This window comes from Zonotrichia albicollis, chromosome 6, assembly GCF_047830755.1.
Source record: "Zonotrichia albicollis isolate bZonAlb1 chromosome 6, bZonAlb1.hap1, whole genome shotgun sequence".
Taxonomy (NCBI): domain Eukaryota; kingdom Metazoa; phylum Chordata; class Aves; order Passeriformes; family Passerellidae; genus Zonotrichia; species Zonotrichia albicollis.
In genome coordinates, this window is record NC_133824.1 from 51630641 (window position 1) to 51650856 (window position 20216).

Genomic DNA, 20216 nt, shown 5'->3' on the forward strand with positions numbered 1-20216 from the left:
ACTATTTTTATCCCATTCTTTGGCTCTAAACTAAATGTGGGAAATGCTCATCAGGTGTTTGGGTTCCACTTCCATTGTTACTTCTCTCTTCTTGCTACTTCCTTAATGCAAGTGCCAGCAGCAAATTGCGATAACATAAGTAAAAGTGAGAAATGTGCTCTGTCCATTTAAACAGTGATTAAAGCACACAGTATTTATGCCAGAATTTAATCTATAGCTCAAGAAATCAGCATTTACTTGATGCAAGCCCAAAGAATGGTTTGTAGTTAATATTCTGAATTATCCTTCACCAATAGGTGGTCAATGGTGATTTCTCAGAGTTTCCAAGCCACACAGCACTCCTCTGCTAGAGGACTCTCAGAATTACAACTCAGCCTCAGCACCTCCTCCCTGCATAAACCCTCTCAAATTTCCAATGCTATAACAATTACAGCAACAATAACAACTCCACCTGCATGATCACAGCTCCTCCTGAGACTCTGGTATCAGGTACACCTTTTGTAACCTGGCTGATAATGCACAATTTAACAGCCTTGCATTACAAAATACCTCACATCACCTGCACTGCCTGGAAACCCGAGTTTCCAATTCCTTTCCTTACAGAATTACAAGTGCAGAACAAAGGAGAACTAGAGGTGAGTTCACACTCAAGGATGGCCAGCACAGAGCAATATATTAATTTACTACTGACACCACCTGGTTTACTCATCGTGTGTTCCCAGATTTAAAGACAACTTATGCTGTATATCACCCGCATTTATGGCAGAAACAAAGTCAAATCTTTTCATTCAGTTACCACTGGAGATATATATATATATAGCTCCTTATGGTTTAATCGGACATCCTCAAATATTAAAATTTAAGTAATTTACTGTCTTTCCTTAATGCAAGGGCCAATAGCAAACTGTGATAGCATCAGTAAAAGTGAGAGATGTGCTTTGCCCGTTTGTACAGTGGTTAAAGCACAGAGTATTAATGTCAAAATTTAATCTCTAGTTCAGGAAATCAGCATTTACTTGATGCAAGCCCAAAGAATGGTTTGTAGTTAATATGCTGAGAAAGAAACTTGTCAGTGTCCCAAATTACCAAAAAAAAAACCCCATTTAGATCTGTATTTCAGCTACCTAAATACAGCAACAAAAAATAAGGGATATCAGGCCATTGCAGAATATTATCAATGATAGAGGAAAAAACTCCATTTATCTCTGTGGGATCCATCCAGCAGGCACACCAAAACCAGAATTTTCTTATTAAAAGCTTCAGTAGATGAATGAATTAAGTTTTTCATGACTGACATGTTGGAGTTTGTCCAAATCATTGCAGCACACAAGCAAAGTGCAGCCAACATGGTCCATGGCACTTATCTGTACAAAATGCTTTCAGGAAAATCCTCCATCAGAAGTGGTGAGGTGATGAAAGCAGCCAGGGAGGTTAAGCAAACAAAGTTAAGAAGAGGAAAGCAGTTCATGAAACAGGAGATCCCAAGGATTAATTTGGAAATTCCTCTGCAATATCCAGGAAAATAATTTCCCTGTCTCTGTGAAATGGGAAGCAGAGGGGAACAAATGGTGGTATTTTTTTCAAAGTCTGCACATAATTTTAACATTGCACATTTATGTCACTCTACTGATGTCACCAGAGAACACCTCGGGGTCTGAGCTGTGTCTCTCTGTTATTCAGCCAAGCACAAGAAGATGCTTCACTCACATTTTGCTTTTCAGCTTGTTCATGTCACACAGCTCCCAAATACTCTAATCCATGAACTCTCTTACTACTGAAACAGAGGATGTTGACAGCCCCAGAGCCAGTGGGCTCAGTCTGGACACCAGATGGGTGATTCAGAGTCAAAATGCCTCTTTAAATTCTTAATAAACATATAGAAAGCCTTAGTGCTAGGCCCTGAGGGAGCATCAGTGAAAAGAGCAAATACAAACCACAGGAGGATCGAATCGAAACCAGCAAGTTTGCCTAAAAAGAAGGGAAGGAAATGATTGTACATAAAAGGCTGGGGCATGAATAAAGTATTTTTTATTTTAAAACAAACCCAAATGTCTTTTTAATTTAACTAATATTCATTCTAAAAGTATATTTTTGTAACTAATTGTATCAATGTGGAAAAATGCATAGCCTGTACAACCTCTGGAACTGAAATGGTTTGTCTCTTGAAAATGATAAAAACAGGACAAAAGCTTCACCTAAAACCAGCACATAGCAACCACTAGTTGATCGCACAACTGTAGGAGGCTATCCAAGGCACGAAATTTCTCTGAAAAATCCATTTCCCTTAAATGTCTTATTTTAAACAAGCAATTAAACACAGTTTAGGCCCTTATGAGACATAAATAAGTATTTTTAGTCACAGCAATAGAGGCAGAAATAAAACATCTCACACAAAGTGGCACAGATTTGATATCTGATTTTTCTTCTCCCACTTCAATGTTTAGGAAGTACTGTAGTAATGTACTAAGGCCTCAGATTTTTAGATTCTACTGTCAAACCATTTACTTAAGCAGGGGCTAAAGGCATTAATACATAAAAATAAATTGAACTTGTTTAAATATGACCTCAGGAAAGTGTTTCTATAATGAAACTGCTGCAATGAAACTTGCAGCAGTGACTAGTGACCTGCTTTCCTGAGATGGTAACAGAGGTGTCAACTTCAGCCTAGACACTCTAAAATCATTTATCCAGAACAAATCCAATTGTTTCTTTCTGCATAACCCCTCCAAGCTCAGCCTTTCCTCTTGGCTCATATTGCAGAAGTTGAAACCCAGATCACCAAATTTCATATATGCAACCCCTTAGTCTCTCATTGTGACAAATCCTGCACATTTTCAATGAAGTTACACTCATAGAACTAAATTAATCTTCTTGGCTTCACCACCAAAACATTGCTCTCTTTTTCAGCCTGTCACAAATGCCTGATCCAAAGGGTTTTACATTGAATGCAGTTTTTAGTTTATAGCACAGGATAGCCCCTGGTCTGAACATGGGCTCCTGAGTCATTTCCATGTCTCTTGAAGGCAGCTGTCACCATCTATTTATCTTGCAAATTGTCTCTCACTTTCTACTGCCTTCTACATGTGGGATGGATTCACTGCAAATCCTTGTCAAATCAATCTTTTGTCAGCACCTTTCTACTGCTGCCCATCAAGCTTGGGAATTGCCAGCTTTAGGATGGGCCCCTGGGAGCCAGGCTTTGTGCTTCCAGGGGAAATGGGGCTGCTTTGGGACTGTCCCCATCACCTGCTGCCCAAAACAGAATTACTGCTCCGCCTGCATCCACCTGGTTTCACTCTGGAGGGTGAATGCATTTTCATTGTCTTACAGCACTCATTTCAAACCTCAACTTTCAAAATCTCGACTTTCAGCTTTCAAAATCTGAACTTTCAAACCTCGACTTTCAAATTTCAAAATCTTGGCTTTCAGATTTCAAATCTCAGCTTTCAAAATCTCAACTTTCAACTTTCAAAATCTGAACTTTCAAACCTCGACTTTCAAATTTCAAAATCTTGGCTTCCAGATTTCAAACCTCAGCTTTTGGACTTCAAATCTCAACTTTCAACTCCCCCATCTCAACTTTCAACTCCCCCATCTCAACTTTCAACTCCCCCATCTCAACCACTAATTTCCCACAGTAGGTTGCAAAGCACCAAAAGGAAGAATCTCAAGGTTTTCTTGTGCTGTGCATTATAATTAACAATGCAGAATGTTCATCTAAACTAAATACATAATCATGTAATTTATTTTTTATTTTCTTACTATAATAGGTAATTACATCACGCTTCTCCAATCTCCTTAAATACACTGATTTGGATGTGCAAGTCAGAAACATTGCTTTACAAATTGATACTTAGTCATTTGAATGAAAGAGAACAAATAAATAAATAAATAAATAAATATTAATGTATCCTAGCACTCCCTGCACTTTACAGTCATTTCAAAACATCAGGAAAAGGTTCTGGGCTTCATGCCAGCTGAAGCTACTGACATAAAAGCTCATAAAGTGATGCACACACCTTCAGCTTTTGAAGCATTTATTCACTGCTGACAATGGAACTGCAAATAAACCAAACCCCAAACAACAAATTACTCAATTTCCCCCCTGCTTCTCATAATCACACGGGCAATTTTGGAAGTTTGCTTTATGATCACCTTTCAGGTGGAAATTATTCCTGAGTTGTTCCACTGGACAGGCAGAACTTTATTTATCTGTCAAATATTTCCCCAGACAAGAAAAATAACCATTCTGAGCACAGAGTAAATAGCTTCAGCTATTCGAAGGAAAAAGCCCTGCTGTTCTAGGGAGAAGCAAAAATCATCCAAGATTTCCTGGTGATTTTCAGTACGGGTAGGTGGGTATTGTAAAGCTGAGTTACATCTGCACACTTAGCAACATTTCCCCGTGTGTCTCCATTATTTTCTTTTTTTCTGGAGTGGGCACCTTTGTGAGCCTGGGGTGGGAGGTAAAGGGCACGGAGGGCACAGAAGGCACTGAGGAGCATTTACTGGCTGCAGGTTATCCCTCATGCTGCTGGATTTATCACTTCTGCTGCTGCAACAGGACTGTGTCATGGGCAAAGTGTTCAGCTGCGTCTGATGGTGACTGGACTGAATGCACGAGTGTTTGAGTAGCACAGCAAAATGAACAGAACCAACCCTTACTTAACAAAAATAATTGAAAATAAATAAATACAAATAAATGAAAATAAATGCAAAAAAAAGTGGGGAAATGAAAAATGAAATTCATGAAAATAATTGAAAAAAAAGAAAATTGAAAATAAATGAAAATAAATGTAAAAAAGGAAAAAATGGAAAAAGAAAAACGAAAATAGGTGGAAAATAGGCGGAACAATGAGTGGAAAAAAATGAGTGGAAAAAAATGAGTGGAAAAAAATGAGTGGAAAAAATGAGTGGAAAAAATGAGTGGAAAAAAATGAGTGGAAAAAATGTGTGGAAAAAAATGAGTGGAAAAAAATGAGTGACAAAGAAAAAATTACAAAAAAGAGTGACAAAAAGTGAAAAAAAACCTGAAAAAAAGTGAAAAAAAAAAGTGAAAAAAATGAGTGAAAAAAATGAATGAAAAAAATGAGTGAAAAAAATGAGTGAAAAAAATGAGTGAAAAAAATGAGTGAAAAAAATGAGTGAAAAAAATGAGTGAAAAAAATGAGTGAAAAAAATGAGTGAAAAAAATGAGTGAAAAAAATGAGTGAAAAAAATGAGTGAAAAAAATGAGTGAAAAAAATGAGTGAAAAAATGAGTGAAAAAAATGAGTGAAAAAAATGAGTGAAAAAAATGAGTGAAAAAAATGAGTGAAAAAAATGAGTGAAAAAAATGAGTGAAAAAAATGAGTGAAAAAAATGAGTGAAAAAAATGAGTGAAAAAAATGAGTGAAAAAAATGAGTGAAAAAAATGAGTGAAAAAAATGAGTGAAAAAAATGAGTGAAAAAAATGAGTGAAAAAAATGAGTGAAAAAAATGAGTGAAAAAAATGAGTGAAAAAAATGAGTGAAAAAAAAAGTGAAAAAAATAAGTGAAAAAAAAAGAATTGAAATAAAGTACCTATTTCCAAGGCAGATGAATAGAAACCTGCTTTATCACAAAACTTGCAATGTTTTACCACAAAACTTTGGCAAAGTACTTGCAGACTAAAAACTCTGCTTTGAATTCCAGTCAGCCAGACCCTGTAAGAACAGACAGATCATTCCTTGGGCATGGGGCTGAAATTCATTTCACAAACATTCAGGGCTATGTGGTTTAACTCTGCCTCTCTGGGACGTTGCCTCATGCTCACCTGCCGCTATCTCATTTATGGATGATTACTATAAACACAAAACCCAACATTTTCTTGGCTTGAAAGTAAGGAATAATTTCCCAAAACCAACCTGAAATGAAGATTTGTATCAGCTAGACCTCTCCAGGTTATCTGCAACCCCCACAGCTTCTTGCCCTTAACAGTCAAACTCTTTAGAAATTTAAAGTTCAGCACCTCTCTTCCTGGCTTGGGTAGGAACAGAGCTTTTCACCAAAATCCCTCTTAGAGGTGAGAGACAAACCTAAATACTATAGGTAAATACTATATATTTCATATCACTTTAAATACTTTTTAGCATATTTTAAATGCTGCGAAGTATTGGGTGAAATGTTGGGTTAGAGTTAAAAATTGCTAATCAGGACTGAAAGGAGGAGTACACTCCATTTGTCTTCTTCCTTCACCCACAAAAAAAGACAAGATAGTTGTCTAAGTTATTAGAATCTAAGCTATTAGAATCTAAGCTATTAGAATCAGTATACAAAAGAAATAGAATGGCTTATGGATGGCATGTATTATCAGTCTTTTAAAATGGTTTTCAATTTTCTTATACCATTTGACTCTAAAAAAAATGATCCAGTTTTATTTCTAGCCACCAACAACAGTTTCTGTGCTGTCTTGTGGGATTTATTAGTTCTTACTTCAATAAATAAAATGCCCATAATTCTAGAATTCCTATATGCCATCTTTAACAATTTTTAAACTTTTTTTTAGTAAAATATTCCATCTATTTTTAGTCAACAAACTTTAATTCCTGACATGTTTGTTCATTTAATATCTTTCCTTTCCTATTAGCATCACTTACCCTACTTTAAAATATTTTAATTAAATTCTATCCCCATCTGCAAAGTTGCATATAGTACAACAAAGTTCTGCCCTCAAGACATAGATAAAGTGAATAACAGGGAGTCAAAGGAAAGCTTTTTCTTGTGGTTGTCTGAAGATCTGGGCCCAAGGCTTGAGGTGATTTCAGGAAGAGATGGGTGCCTTTGTCAGCTGCTTATGGGAGAGATGCTGCCTGGTGCCACTTCCCCTCCATGACAGAGCATCTCCAGTGCCTTCAGTCTTGGCTGAAATGTGAGAGGAAATCTCCTGCTGCCACCTCAGCTTTGACCCAGTGGCCTCATTCAGAATTCCTGACTCTGAGGTTTACATTTTGCTCTGGAAAAGGGATGCTGATAATAAATGCAAACTGCCTGAACCCCTGAGACTTGCACAATGCAGAGAGTTCCACTCTGGAGACATGTGGGTATCACCAGCTGGTCCAGAGGGATTACTGGCACACACAGGGCTGTCTGCAAGCTTAGTGCCAGAGCTTTGCAAAATGGCTGACTAATTCACACTAATTAAAATACGACACAGATTCACAGAATCTGGGTTAAATTAAATAATTGCTGTCTGAAAGCTCTCCATTAACAGGCATGAGCCAGCAGTGTTGTGGTGATGCCTTGTGCAGGCTGCCCTAGAGCAGGGGCTGGACAGAGCTAAAGGATAAAGCAGGGATTCATTCACAGCATCTCCTCCATGGACCCACCCTGGGCAGCACCAGAGCCCAGCCAGGGGTCCACCCAAGATGAACCAAAATGGCCCCAAAATGCAGGAGCGCTCCCGGGCTCTCTCCCTGGGATCAGTTCTGCTCCATTTGCACCTTGCAGTTCATTGTCCCATTCCAGCTTTAGCCCAGGCACTCCCACCCTGCTTGTTTTCCTCTCTGCAGCCCACGGTGTTTGTGCCCTTGGGCTGGGATTGGGATCATTTGTCCTTGGTGCCCAGCTGGAGCAGGAATTGTTTTGTCTCCCTGCTCTGTGCATAGAGCTCACCATCCCTGAATGTGAAGCTCAGACCCATACACTAAAGCAGCATAGAATGTGATAAATATAAAAGCCAAAACATGTGGCATCAGTGATTTCTGATATGGGTGCCCCTGTCAGGAGCAGAAGCCATGGAGGGGTCTGGTCTGAGCTTTGGACAGAACTTTTGGCCAGGTTTGGCATGACAGATAAATCCATGATTAAACCCTGGAGCTGGAAACAGAGATCCTGCTGGGGAACCACTGCCTATCCCAGAGATCAAAAACTGATCAAAATCATCTTCTCCCAGCCCTTGCTCACTGCTCCTACTGAGCTCTAAATTCAGCAAAAGCTTTGCTGTTTCTCAGAAACAAAATCCTCCCAGTATGATAAAATGATAAGTCATCTAGGTACTGAGTTATTTTAAGAATAACTCTGATTTCAGCTAGCACAGCAACAAATAGTCCTGTCCTTATTAATTTTGATTGCAATTCCTAAAGGTCACTTATCTTCACTGCTAAGCTACGCACTATATAAGTATCTTTGCTCCTAGAAACACATATCCAGGGAAAAATCATCATCATTCTCTCACCTAAATTTCACGATCACTAAATTGCCAAAGTTCCTGTTCACAAATATGTATTTCAGGTAAAATTAATTCTATCCATAGGTAAAATGGATTATAAACAAAAAGTTGAACAAGACACCTTGTTAATACCATGATGTATTTTCTGTAAAAAAACACTTTGCAATTAAATATCCTTATTTCCTTGAAACTTTCTTTTCTAAAAGGTATAGAGAAAAATTATAGTCATTAGGGCTGCATGCCTTGGTCCCACTCTGTCCTGTCAGAAAACATTCATGTTGGGCCGTTTCCCTTGGATTCCAAAGGCTGAGAACTCCTTGAGTGCACCATGAGAAATGCACTCCCCACATCCTTAAGAGAGGCCTTACTTTGATAACTCAACTGATTCAACACAAATAGATGTATAAACACTTTCTAAGCACTCCCTGGTCTCAGAAAAGTGTTTCATTTTATTAACTGGACCATTGGTCTTGAAAAAATACATTGTACAGTGTCCAGGCAGCAAAAAGTTTGGGAATTCTGAATAATAGCTCTGAGAATTGGTTAACTCCTTGTGTGTCCTTGTGTCCTAGAGCTGACCTTGGGCTGGTTCACTGAGAAATACAGCTCAGCTGTTGGAGCTTGCATCAATTCTGCAATATTTCTGTCCAATTTATAACTGTTTATCCTGCAATCAAATTCTAACAATTATGGACACTTGGGAAAAGGCACACATCACTTACAAACACAAAAGAAATTGTGCTTTCATTTTTTCGTTCTTGACTAAATTTCTTCTACTCGGCATTTTTGTATATGCTTCTCTTACTGCTACAGAGCTTACTGAATTTTTAAATGAGCATTGCGCTGAATGTTTAAATTACATTTTACTGAATTTGTACATTATACTGAATTTGTAAATGAGCATTGTGGTTTATCCTCAGCCAGCAACAAAGTACCATGCAGCCCCTTGCACACAGCTGCTCCTCCCTTCAGTGGGATGGGGAGAGGAATCTCAAGTTATGGGGATTTTTGACGGAATTTTGAATGAGTTAGAGATGGGATTTTTGATGTGTCTCATTGTTTTTATTTTTTACGTATATAGGAAGAGTGAGTTTGGTTTCTCTTTTTGTTGTATGGTTTAGAAGGTTATAAGACTTTTAGTTCCAAAACCTGTTAAGGATTTATTGATTACTAAAACATTGTTAATAAGGATATTTGTGGCTTTGATTCAATCTTTAAATATTTTGTTTTATGGATTTGTACTACAGTGTAAGTTTTCTTAGTTAATCATGTGCTGATAGATAAACTTACTGTACTGTATTCTAAACTTCTTGTTTACCTTTTAAATTACTTTTATTTTCATATATAAAATGCTAAAACTCTATGCATTCTTCTATTTATTGAATTCTTGTTTTAAATGTTAAACTCACATTCTTAAGTTTGGAAGCTTTTTCTAAGGTCTCAAATCAAATTTGTGTTTAATTCGAAGCTTTGGTTTACAGGCCCAAGATTCTGACAGTTCAGATTCCAACAGAGAAGAATCAGAAGAAAAACTCATGAGTTGAGGCGAGGACTATTTATGAAATGACAAAGTATAATAAGATTGTGTTATGATTATAGTTGTTGTTATTGACGTAATGAAAAAGTGAGAGAGAATTGGGTAAAATATCCCTTTTAGGTATAAAGAAAGGAGGAAAAGGGGTAAAATGCAAGAGGAACAAGTGATGAACAATGCCACTGACCAGGGCCCAGCCTGTCCCCAAGCAGTGACTTTGCCCCTGGCCAAATTCCCCCACTTTCCCTACTGGATGTGACCTTTGGCCACCTTGGGTCACCTGTCCCAGCCCTGCTCCCTCCCAGCCCCTTGTGCACCTGCCCCTGGCAGGGCTTGGGACACTGAAAAGTGCTGGATTTAGGGTGAGCCCTGCTGAGCAACAACCAAACATCAGTGTGGAATCAACGTGCCATCAGTTATTCCCATAATGAGCCCAAACCACAGCTCTGCACCACCTACTGGAGAGAAAACTAACTTTATACCAATCAAACCCAGGAAAATAAGGTGAATATATTCTAAAAAGCTAAAAAGAACACCTCTGCAACACATAAGAGAAAAATAATTATATGAACGTGCTGATTTGTTCTCATCACTTGCCTTGACATGACTAGCAGTCCAAAACCCCTCCCTAGGCCATCTGTATTAAAAAATACTTTTGAAAAAGATGGGCAAAATCTGAAGCTGGGCAAAAATCTGTCATCACTGTCTCATTGCTTTTTTCCCCACTAAGAACCCTTAAACACTTAGAAGCCCTCAGGATGCTCTCTATTTGGATAATAAAGCTGTGAAAAGGGGACCACTTCCTTGTGGAAAATGAATCTTTGGAATGAATTTTACATCTGTCCATGCTGAACACCACATGTCTAAAGAATAAAATACAGTGCATTGGAAGGGTTTTGGCTGTTAATATTTATGATCACTCCAGCCTTCCTTTTCCATTTATCAATGATTTGTTAGAGGATCACACTTTGTCCAGATTTATACAATACTAAACATCACAATGGATCCTCAGGCCCAAGCCAGAATTGATTTCAAGTAGCTCCCTGAGTATTTTGCCACTGTTGGGATGTCATTCATCATCAAAATTGCATGAAATTGTGCTGTTCCATGGGATGACAACAATTTAAATTAGAAGAAAATGAAAATTAATAGCAGAGTGATTTCTGATAGACATTCATGTTTGGATTAATAATTCCTAATAAAAAATGTATGAAACTTCATTATCTGCCAAGAAGCTGAAGTTAATTGCAAACTCTGTCACTGGTTCCCATTTTGTGCAGACAGTTACTCCCCATGGGCTTCATCCTCAGGGATTTTGGTCAGGATCTTCATATTGTATCACCAGTTTATCTGTAAATATCAGCTTGGGAATCAGCACTCTTAATCCTTCCAATTTGGGACGACTTTATTTGCACTGTTCTCTACTTGTTATAATTATTTCTGGCAATTAACAAAGCCTAATATATATAAAATACATATGTAAAATTTATATATTACAAAAGTATACTATATATGCATATAATATATATATATAATACAATATTATATATTATATATTATATATATAATATATAGTAACACTATATATAAAATATATACTATATAAAAATATTATATTATATATTACACATATAATATAGATTATATAATATATTCTGTGTATTATATATAAATGCATATATTATATGCAAATTTATATACTATATATATTATATAAATGTATATATATTATATATATTATATATAAATGTGTATATATATTATATATAAATTATATATATACACACTCATTTTTAGCCCTTGACTGCAAGTGCTGTAGAAAAGGGAATACCACTCACACAGAAGTGTATGCAACACACAGACATCTACTTGAAATATTCAACAAGTCCCACAGCTTTATGTAATTTACCAGGAAACAGAACTAACATTGCTTTCACTCTCGCATGATTAAAAGATGAATCTTTAGATACTCAACTGAAAAGTAAAATGAGAAACATTTTATCTAGAAGACTTTGGTTTTGGTCTGTCTTACACTGGAAGAATGATTTTGCATTTGTCTCATTTCTTCTCAGAATGAACTCAGAAACCTGCTGCTCTCTTTAAAGTGACTTTCACCTGTGCTAACCATATTTGTGGGTCTACTTAGGCCTGAACACTGTGTTTCAGGTCTAAAACATCCAACTACTTGGAAATGAAATTATTAACACTGTAAAATCCCTTGGAAGTATGTGAACCATCTATTTTCCAGGTTTTGTGGGCCAAAAACCAGATGGCTGTTGACACTTGGTGGAACACAGAAGGATTTATACTCTATTTATTCTATATATTTATAGCTCTTTCAGAGAAGCAGGTCACTGGCATGGGAGCCAAATCATGTGTACTCTTCCATTGTCTCATTAATGACACTTCACTAATTGACTCATGATTTCTGAGCACTCACGTTGGGAGTGAGAAACGTCTACAAATCAAGGCACAGACTCTCACTTCATTTTGACTTGTGATTTTGACTCATTTTCAGCTCATATTACAGAAACTCCCACACCCCATTTAAACTATCAAGATGTCACTTTTTCCTTTATATTTAAAGTCATTCCAAATTTACTTCTGTATCAATAATTGTTTTCCAAAAGTGATAATCTTTACTCAAGTATAAGAAACTGAGTTTTTAATTATAAAAAGCAGAAAGTTTTATGGAAAAGAGAATGCAAGTGTCAGTGACAGAGGTCCTCTAAACCATCTCCTACAGGACCATTCTTCCTCAAGTAATCTAGATATCAAACAACACTGAAAAAATTCAAGTCCCTGAAAGATCTGGGCCCTCCTGAAAATACCCACAGATCCCATTTACTGAGTCATTCTGTAACACAGAAAACACTTGCAGGAGCTTCTGAAATGTACACTTAAAATGTTCAAAGCATAAACTACTTCAACATGTTCTTTGCTATTTTTGTGGGAGCCCCTTATTGCAGTAGAACTCTTAAACACATGGAAGAAAATAGTGTGCACTAACCTGCAACTTGGAAAATGGGAAAATTTATTGCCTTCAATAAAATACAAGCTTATCATGTTAAAAGAAATATGAATAAGGAAACCAAGTATTAAAATAACTCTTTAAGCTGGTCCCTGCATGGTCAGAGATTTGAATGAATTATTTGTCTAAATTCCTGCTGAAGAACCAATTTCCACTTGCTCTTCACAGGAGATTTGTGGTTCTGCCCACAACTATAAACCACAGGAACCGTGAAGGAGCTGATATAAAGAGACAGGCCATCTAAATCCCTCCAGTACCAGGAAATGCATTTCAGCACCAGCTGTTGCAGCCACATAATTTAAAATATTATTTTTTTAATTAAATATAATTTAAATATATTATAATATTGATAAAATGACAAATAATTAAAATAAAAATAAAATAAATTTTAATATAGATAAAATGACAAATAAAATAAAAATTTAAATAAAATAAAATAAATTTTAATATAGATAAAACGACAAATAATAGAACTATGCATATAAATAAAAGTATAAAAATAAATAACATTAAAACATTAATTAAAATGTAAATAAAATTAAATAAATAATAAAATTAAATGGAAATACAATAAATTAATTTAATTTTGAGGAAATACACTGAATGGGTTTAAACAATGCATGTAAAACTGAGCAGGAGTGAAAGCTATTCTAACAGTGGCAGGGTTAAAAGGACACACTGCCATGTCTAAACCCCAGCCTAGGGAAAACAAGGCCAATTTTGATGGATGAAAATCTCATTCTATGCACCTAAGTCATGATAAGTAAAATACAATAAACTTTTACCAGCAAACAAGACAATGCTCTTCTCCCCCAGTGTGCTGCCTCTGGTCTCACAGGAAAGTGCTCCTGACAGGAGGAATCCTTTGTGAGGCAGAGCTCCTGCCCAGTCTCCACTCCATCCAGCTGACCTTTAGGCAGAAAGATAATATCAAAAATAAGTAAGGAGAAACTTTGCCTTTAAACAGCTCATCTTTAAAACACTACCCCATAACTTAACATAGCCCATAAATACAACTGTAAGAAGAGCTTGTAGAAAATGGGAAGGATTTCACAAATACAGACTTTCCCAAGCAGCTGTTTTTTGTACACACAGCCATGAGAAAACTGTTTCTTATAGGGATGTCTCCATAACATTAACAAAAGGGACTTCTCTCCCTAAATAAACTGAAAAAAAAGACTATTTTAAAAGTAGTAAACTGAAAATTTTAGGTTGTAATTGTTTACATTATCAGTGAGAAAGAAAAAGTTATAAGAAGAAGAGACATGTGCTAAAAGTTTTGTTCTAATTCTTATTACTCTTTTTTTTTAGTTGTTATTATGATATATTATGATTATGAGAAATTTTTTCTTTATATCCTTTTAAAGTTTTGAGGCTGCTTTACCTTCCTCCTTGTCCTATATCAGAACAGAAAATAATCAAGTGCTGCAGCAGATGTACAGCTGAGACGGCCACCATACCCAGAGTGTCACCACACAATGTCAGAAAACTTCAGCCCACTCAGAGTAACACCATGGCACTTTTTTAGGAGGCTGCAAGTAGCTGGTTTTTTTTGTCCTTCAGCCCAGCCTTTTATGCCCTCCTGTTGATGCCCTGCCTCTGTGTGCCCTCTGTGTGATTGCTCAGCACCCCTGGGCACTCCCTGGCTCCTCACCTTTAATGGCAGTCACCTGTCCTGCACAGCTGGAGACAATTGGGGATCAGCCACAGCCCCACTCCAATCACCACAAACTCTGTGCCCACAACTGCATTTTAGTGAGCACACTAGTCATTAAACAACACTAAACCCACACTGTGCTGTGAGGGTTCCAGTTGTGGGTTTCTCTGGGTCAGGATTGAAGGCACTTGAGACATAGTTCATGTTCAGACTCAGGTGTTTATTATTTCATATCAGTAAAACAGTCTCACTACCCTGAGTTCTGCAGCTTTTCATTAGAAGGCACAAAATGGCCAACAATCTCTCGGTACAAGGTCTTTTAAGATTAAACTATCCAATTAAGAACTGACACCTGGATTATTTTCCCTTTTAACCCAATAACTGATCCCAAAGAGCTGCAATGTAGATTTTTATGCCAAATTACAAGATGCCACCCAAACCCATGGAGAAGGAAGAAGAAGCATGAAGAAGAAACCCAGGACAACACCCTGTGCCCTTCATCTTTCTTCCATCCACAACATACTACAAATCCCAAAACCTGTATTTCTCACCAAATGATACATGTACACTGCTCTCTATAATCTATTTCACACTTTTGTGGATTCCAGTCTATGCTGAAGTCTGGGAAACTTTCTCCATGGATGAGGGTCAGAGTCAGTGCTGCCCTGGGGGTCAGGGCACCCAGAGCAGACAGAGAAATATTCCCAGTGCCCTGGGTTTCCACACTGTACTATTAAAGCATTAAAAAAAGAGAAATTTAAATAATTAAAATACTTTAAATACTTTCTTTTTATATACTTAATTTAAATACTTTCTTTTTATAGCTTTATCCTTAGATAACCTTGCCAGAAGACATGAGTAATGTTTGCATGAATTGCAATGGAATTGCCACTCATTCTTTCATTCATTCATTCCAGTGGAGTCTCTCCCCAGTCTGGTCTGTACCAGTAAAATAACACAGGAAATTCAGCAGAGATCTGCCTTGATGGTGGTCACTTTATTCCCCTCAATGCCAATTTTCACTCTAGGGGACACATTTCTATACATATGTCACAGCCTAAAGTCCTGGCTGCTCGTTGCACAAAAATCAGGCAGCTCTAGTAGCCTCCATCACTTCTTTGTCTTTGTTTACTTAACATGTTCTGCTCAGGTATTTCAGGTCAGCAAAAGATCTGGGAAACAAGGTGCCCCACAAAAGCCTTCAGGGAAAGCACTTCTCTTCGCTATCATCTCTAGAGATACCTGGGCAGAGACAGCCAGAGAACCAAAAGGATATTTCGAGAGCAGGTTTTTTTCTTTTGCATTAGCCACAGTGTAAAACCAGCAGCTTTAAGGCCCTGAGGAAAGCCAGGGGAATTGAGCACCAAGACAGCTGACAAGAATGTATATAGTGATATCTGGACATCTTTAGAGAGAGGCACAAAATCACTCCTAAAGGAATTTTGATTAATCTTTGCTTTTATCCTCTGTTTGTTCTAGCAAAATATTATACATAATTTTGTTTGTTTGGGTTTTACCATTACAACTTGCTCCCAGCTATTGATTGCCCCACTTGCTCATTTTATCTTCTTTTTAAGATAGCTGTAGGGAATTGAAATCAGAATCATGCCTATTTGAGTATTTGTACAGAATTTAGCAGAAGTGGTACTGTTGCTGTGCTAGGATTTTACATTAATGTACTTTAGATGCAACACACTTTCTGCAAAATACATGCTTAAGTTCAAAAAACAAAATAGACAATACTGGATACATGGAGGGAGGGTGGAGAGCAGAAAGAAATCTCTTTCCTGACAAGATTTGAAGGACACTTGGTTCAACACAGATGAAATTTAAATGCAATTCTAAAAGAGCTACGGTTGCATAAAACAATTCTGAAAGAAAATGGGTTCTATATTTGTCAAAACTATTTCAAACATATCTAATCTATGCATTAGATTTCACTTTCATTCCTTTTCACTATTTATTGCTCCCCTTTGCAGTGTGTTATTAATTTATAAATGTGTGGGATACCAATGTTTTTATCTACTAATACAATTTTAAAAATTCATGAGGTTAAATGCTTTCTATTTAAGCACTAAAGACATAAAGCCATCACAGCCAATATCTACACACTTTCTAAAGCTTGGTCTCTTAACCCAAGACATCCAGAAAGAGGAAGGTCAAATTCAAATCTGTCAATGAGCCCCATGAGGTTATAGACAGAGTTTATGAGCTAACATATTGATTTTATACCTTGCTTCTAGCAAGGATATCAAGTTTGCAGGCACACCAATTTCTGACATTTGTATATTTAGAACAGCTAACCTTACTCTTCTTTCTTTGCTCAGAGTCAACTTGTGGAGTTTTAACTTCTTTTTGTTAGAGTTGGGATTAAATGTGTGAGATGGTATTTCGTGTTTGGAGTCAGATGTTTATTGGTTTTTATCTATATTACAGTGTTATAAACTCTGAGCTCTATAGCACCTCTCTATACCAAACTAAAAATGGAGCTGCATCTCTAGAAACCTTTTTAGGATAAACTGTCTAACTAAGAACTGACACCTAAATTTTTTTATTTTTAACTCAATAACTACCTGTAACTCACAATGCAATTTTTTTTATCTGATTATACAATACCACCTAAACCCATAAAGAAGTCAACAAGGAAGACCAGCTTCTGCCCTAAAATGTCTATTTTGCTTTATAAATATTGTTATATTCCACAACTCTAAGTTTCCCACCATGTGATATCACACATTTGTATTCAAAACTTCTATTCAAACTACACATTCATTCCATTTTGGAAGCTTTCTCCAGGGCCCCAGGTCAAATGCAGGGTTCTCTTGGGGGTCAGTGCCTGCCAGCCCAAAGAAATCTAAAATTCCCAGTAACCAGAGTTCCAACATGAGCTAAATCTCAGCAGGACTGATCACCTCAGGTTATATCTCATACTCAGATTTAATTGGCAGTGTTAAGCAGGTCAAAGAAGCTGGCTGCAGAGAGGGAGCCCTGAGTGTCCCTGCCAAAATAATCACCCATAATATCCTGTCCTCCTCTGAAATACCTGAGGCAACCCAAGCTTTCCTTTTTGCTTTGTTCCATTTATTTCTATGCAGCTTTGAAACAACTCATACACTTCTTGCTTCCCAGAATAGCTGGGATTTCATCAAATGTCAATAAAATCAGGTATCAGGTGCTTTTTCATTACTTCTTTTTGCTTTACATTGTACTTCTACAAATATAAACATGTGTGTGTCTGTGTATACATATATACACTTACTTTTTCCCTTTGTAATGCTAGAAAGACACACATTTTGAAATTAATATATTCCTAAAGAACATCAGACCTACTTTAACAAGCCTTTTGTTCCCTGTTTTTCAGCTGCCAGCTCTTTCTGTTCAAAATATCTAACATTTACTGTTATTTATTTGGAAGAACTGAGATTTTTAAATAACACAGACAGCTTAAAATGGACTACCTGAACTGGAGTCTGCAGAACGAGACTGTTCCTGATTGTATTGCTCTTAAAAATGTTAAAATATATTTCTGTCTTGAAAATATGCACACATATGTTAAATATTTGTCCTCACAGAGGTTTTTTCGTTCCTAATATTCAGATGAGCAGGTGTGCCAGCTGTGCCACATACTGTGCCCTATGTCCACTCAGCAAACAAAACCACTTTTGAGAGTCTGTGCACCTCGACATTTGCCAATTCTGTAATTTCAAATGCAACTAGAAAAGGCTGAGCAAAGGCGGGTAAAGAAGTTCTTTGTGTTGCAGAGAACTGTTAGTTTCTGACTTGTTAAAGATATAACATCTAAATGCATTTTTACCACTATCTGCACTAGTTAAGATTCCATTCCTTTCATCTCTTGAGTTGATTTGAAAATTATATTGAAGCTCAGTATTAGGTATCATATAACACAGTGTTATAAAATGTTTCAATTAGTATTAAAATTATTTATATTTAAAGAATAAGAATATTAATATAAATTAAAATAAAATAAAAACAAGAAAAAATTTAAATGTCTTATTAAAATTATGTACTTCTGTTCATAGGATATTTCTAAAGGCCTTGTGGAAATGAAAACTTTCACCTAAGTCTTTTAAATTACGGGGCGAAATTTGGTGTGCCTTGAATGCAATAAAGTAGGACCAGATTTCTGACTTCAACAGATAAAAAGCCTACAAAAGATACAACTACTGATGTATATCATGGGAAAGGATTCTTGTGTCATTTCTAAAAGCCCATTATGGCATTTACTGAATTAATAATCACTTAATTGTTTAAATACATAGCTACAACTATTTCAATGTGTCACTTTCTAAAACTGTCAGTAGCATGTGGAAGTGTACAATACCAATTTGTTCATCACCAGTAATCTAAATTAAAACAAGAGAAGCCTTGGAAGGCTTAGGGCAGAGAAGTGAGGAAGCCTGTGCCTTGGTACATGGAATTCTTAGTAAATTTAAGTGAATTTGGTGCTGAGTGCAGGCTGGGCAGGGGATGTCCTGCAGGGGAGGAAGGCTCTCAGGCTCCTTGCACTGCAGCTGTCTGATTTATCAGGGAGGATGCAGCAGATGGAGTGAGCCCTGCACACAGTGAGGGTTCAAGCGAGGCCACCACGAGCCTGCACGTGACCCCTGGCAGCCCTGGAGCCATCCCTGTGCTCCAGAAAAAGCTGAATTTCTCTGCACAGCCACGCTGTGACCCAGTGAAACAGCAGCTAAAAGTGCCTTGAAAGCACTCCCTGACCATTTGGAGCTGTCTCCCACGTTCTTAGCTGGCCAGGGCTGAAGATGGCTTCAAAGGCTCAACCAAAAGCCCATCCTCCCCATATGAGAGCACCTTTCCAACACCAGAGCCCTTCCAGACAGGATGGGTGTGAGGAATTTTGGAAGAATTCTAGATGGGACCTCTGAGTTGCTTTAGATGATGCAATTTTTATTTATCTTTTACATGGGCAGGAAGGGCGAGCTCAGCTCACAGCTTCACTGCCTGGCTCAGAAGGTCACAAGACCCTCAGTTACAAGACCTTTTACAAGTTATTTACTAATAAAACAGTACTAACAAGGATATTTATGCTTTTAGCTCAATGTTTAATTTTTTGTCTTATAGACTCATGCTACAGGGTAAGCTTTTATTAACTAATTATGTTACGGCACACAAACCTGCAGTGCTGCACTCTAAAACACTAAACCTTCCTCTATTTCATGTATCTCTGCTTCAAACTATAAATTCATATTCTGGCTTCCAGCACCTGGGTTTGGAAGCCTTTTCCAAGGTCTCAGATCAAATCCTGGGTTTAATTCTAAGCTTTGGCTTACAAACCCCAAGTCCTGAGAGTTCCCTGCTTTTCAGATTCCAACAGTGGATGGCTCAGGGTTGAAGCGTCTGCCCTCTGCTCCCCACTACTCTGACACCCTAAGGGCTGCTGAGGTACAGCAAAGTGGCCAAACTTCCCTAAAACCACCCAAAGTAACAGCAAAATGGATGAAAAAACCAAAAAAAAACTCCAGAAACCAAAACAATTCAATGAGAGGAAGAGTGAAGACATGAGTTAAGGCAAACCTCAGTAGCCACCCTAACCTGAGCTTTACATTTGTAAAAAAAAAAAAAAAAAAAAAAAAAAAAAAAGGAATATTTAAAGATTTAAAGTAATTGTCAATGTTTCATTAAAGAAAATAATTCTAAAAGATATTTTTAGGTATCTTTGGTATCTTTGTTCTCCTCAGATACAGCTTCGTTTTCCACTGAATCAAAACCCAAAAGTTTCCCTCCACAGCAGCAGATCTAGGGAATCACGTGGAAGTTTCTCTCTGCTG

The 20216-nt window shown here is 37.1% G+C and overlaps 1 long non-coding RNA gene across 2 annotated transcripts in view; it reads right to left on the reverse strand.

Annotated features, from left to right (window-relative positions):
• The window catches only part of LOC106629675 (uncharacterized), a 163270-nt gene that overhangs the window by 55196 nt on the left and 87858 nt on the right, over positions 1 to 20216 (reverse strand). For both annotated transcript variants that reach the window (XR_012580922.1, XR_012580921.1), the window contains exon 2: positions 13538 to 13662. This is a non-coding gene — a long non-coding RNA (uncharacterized LOC106629675). The remainder of the gene's footprint in view (positions 1 to 13537; positions 13663 to 20216) is intronic.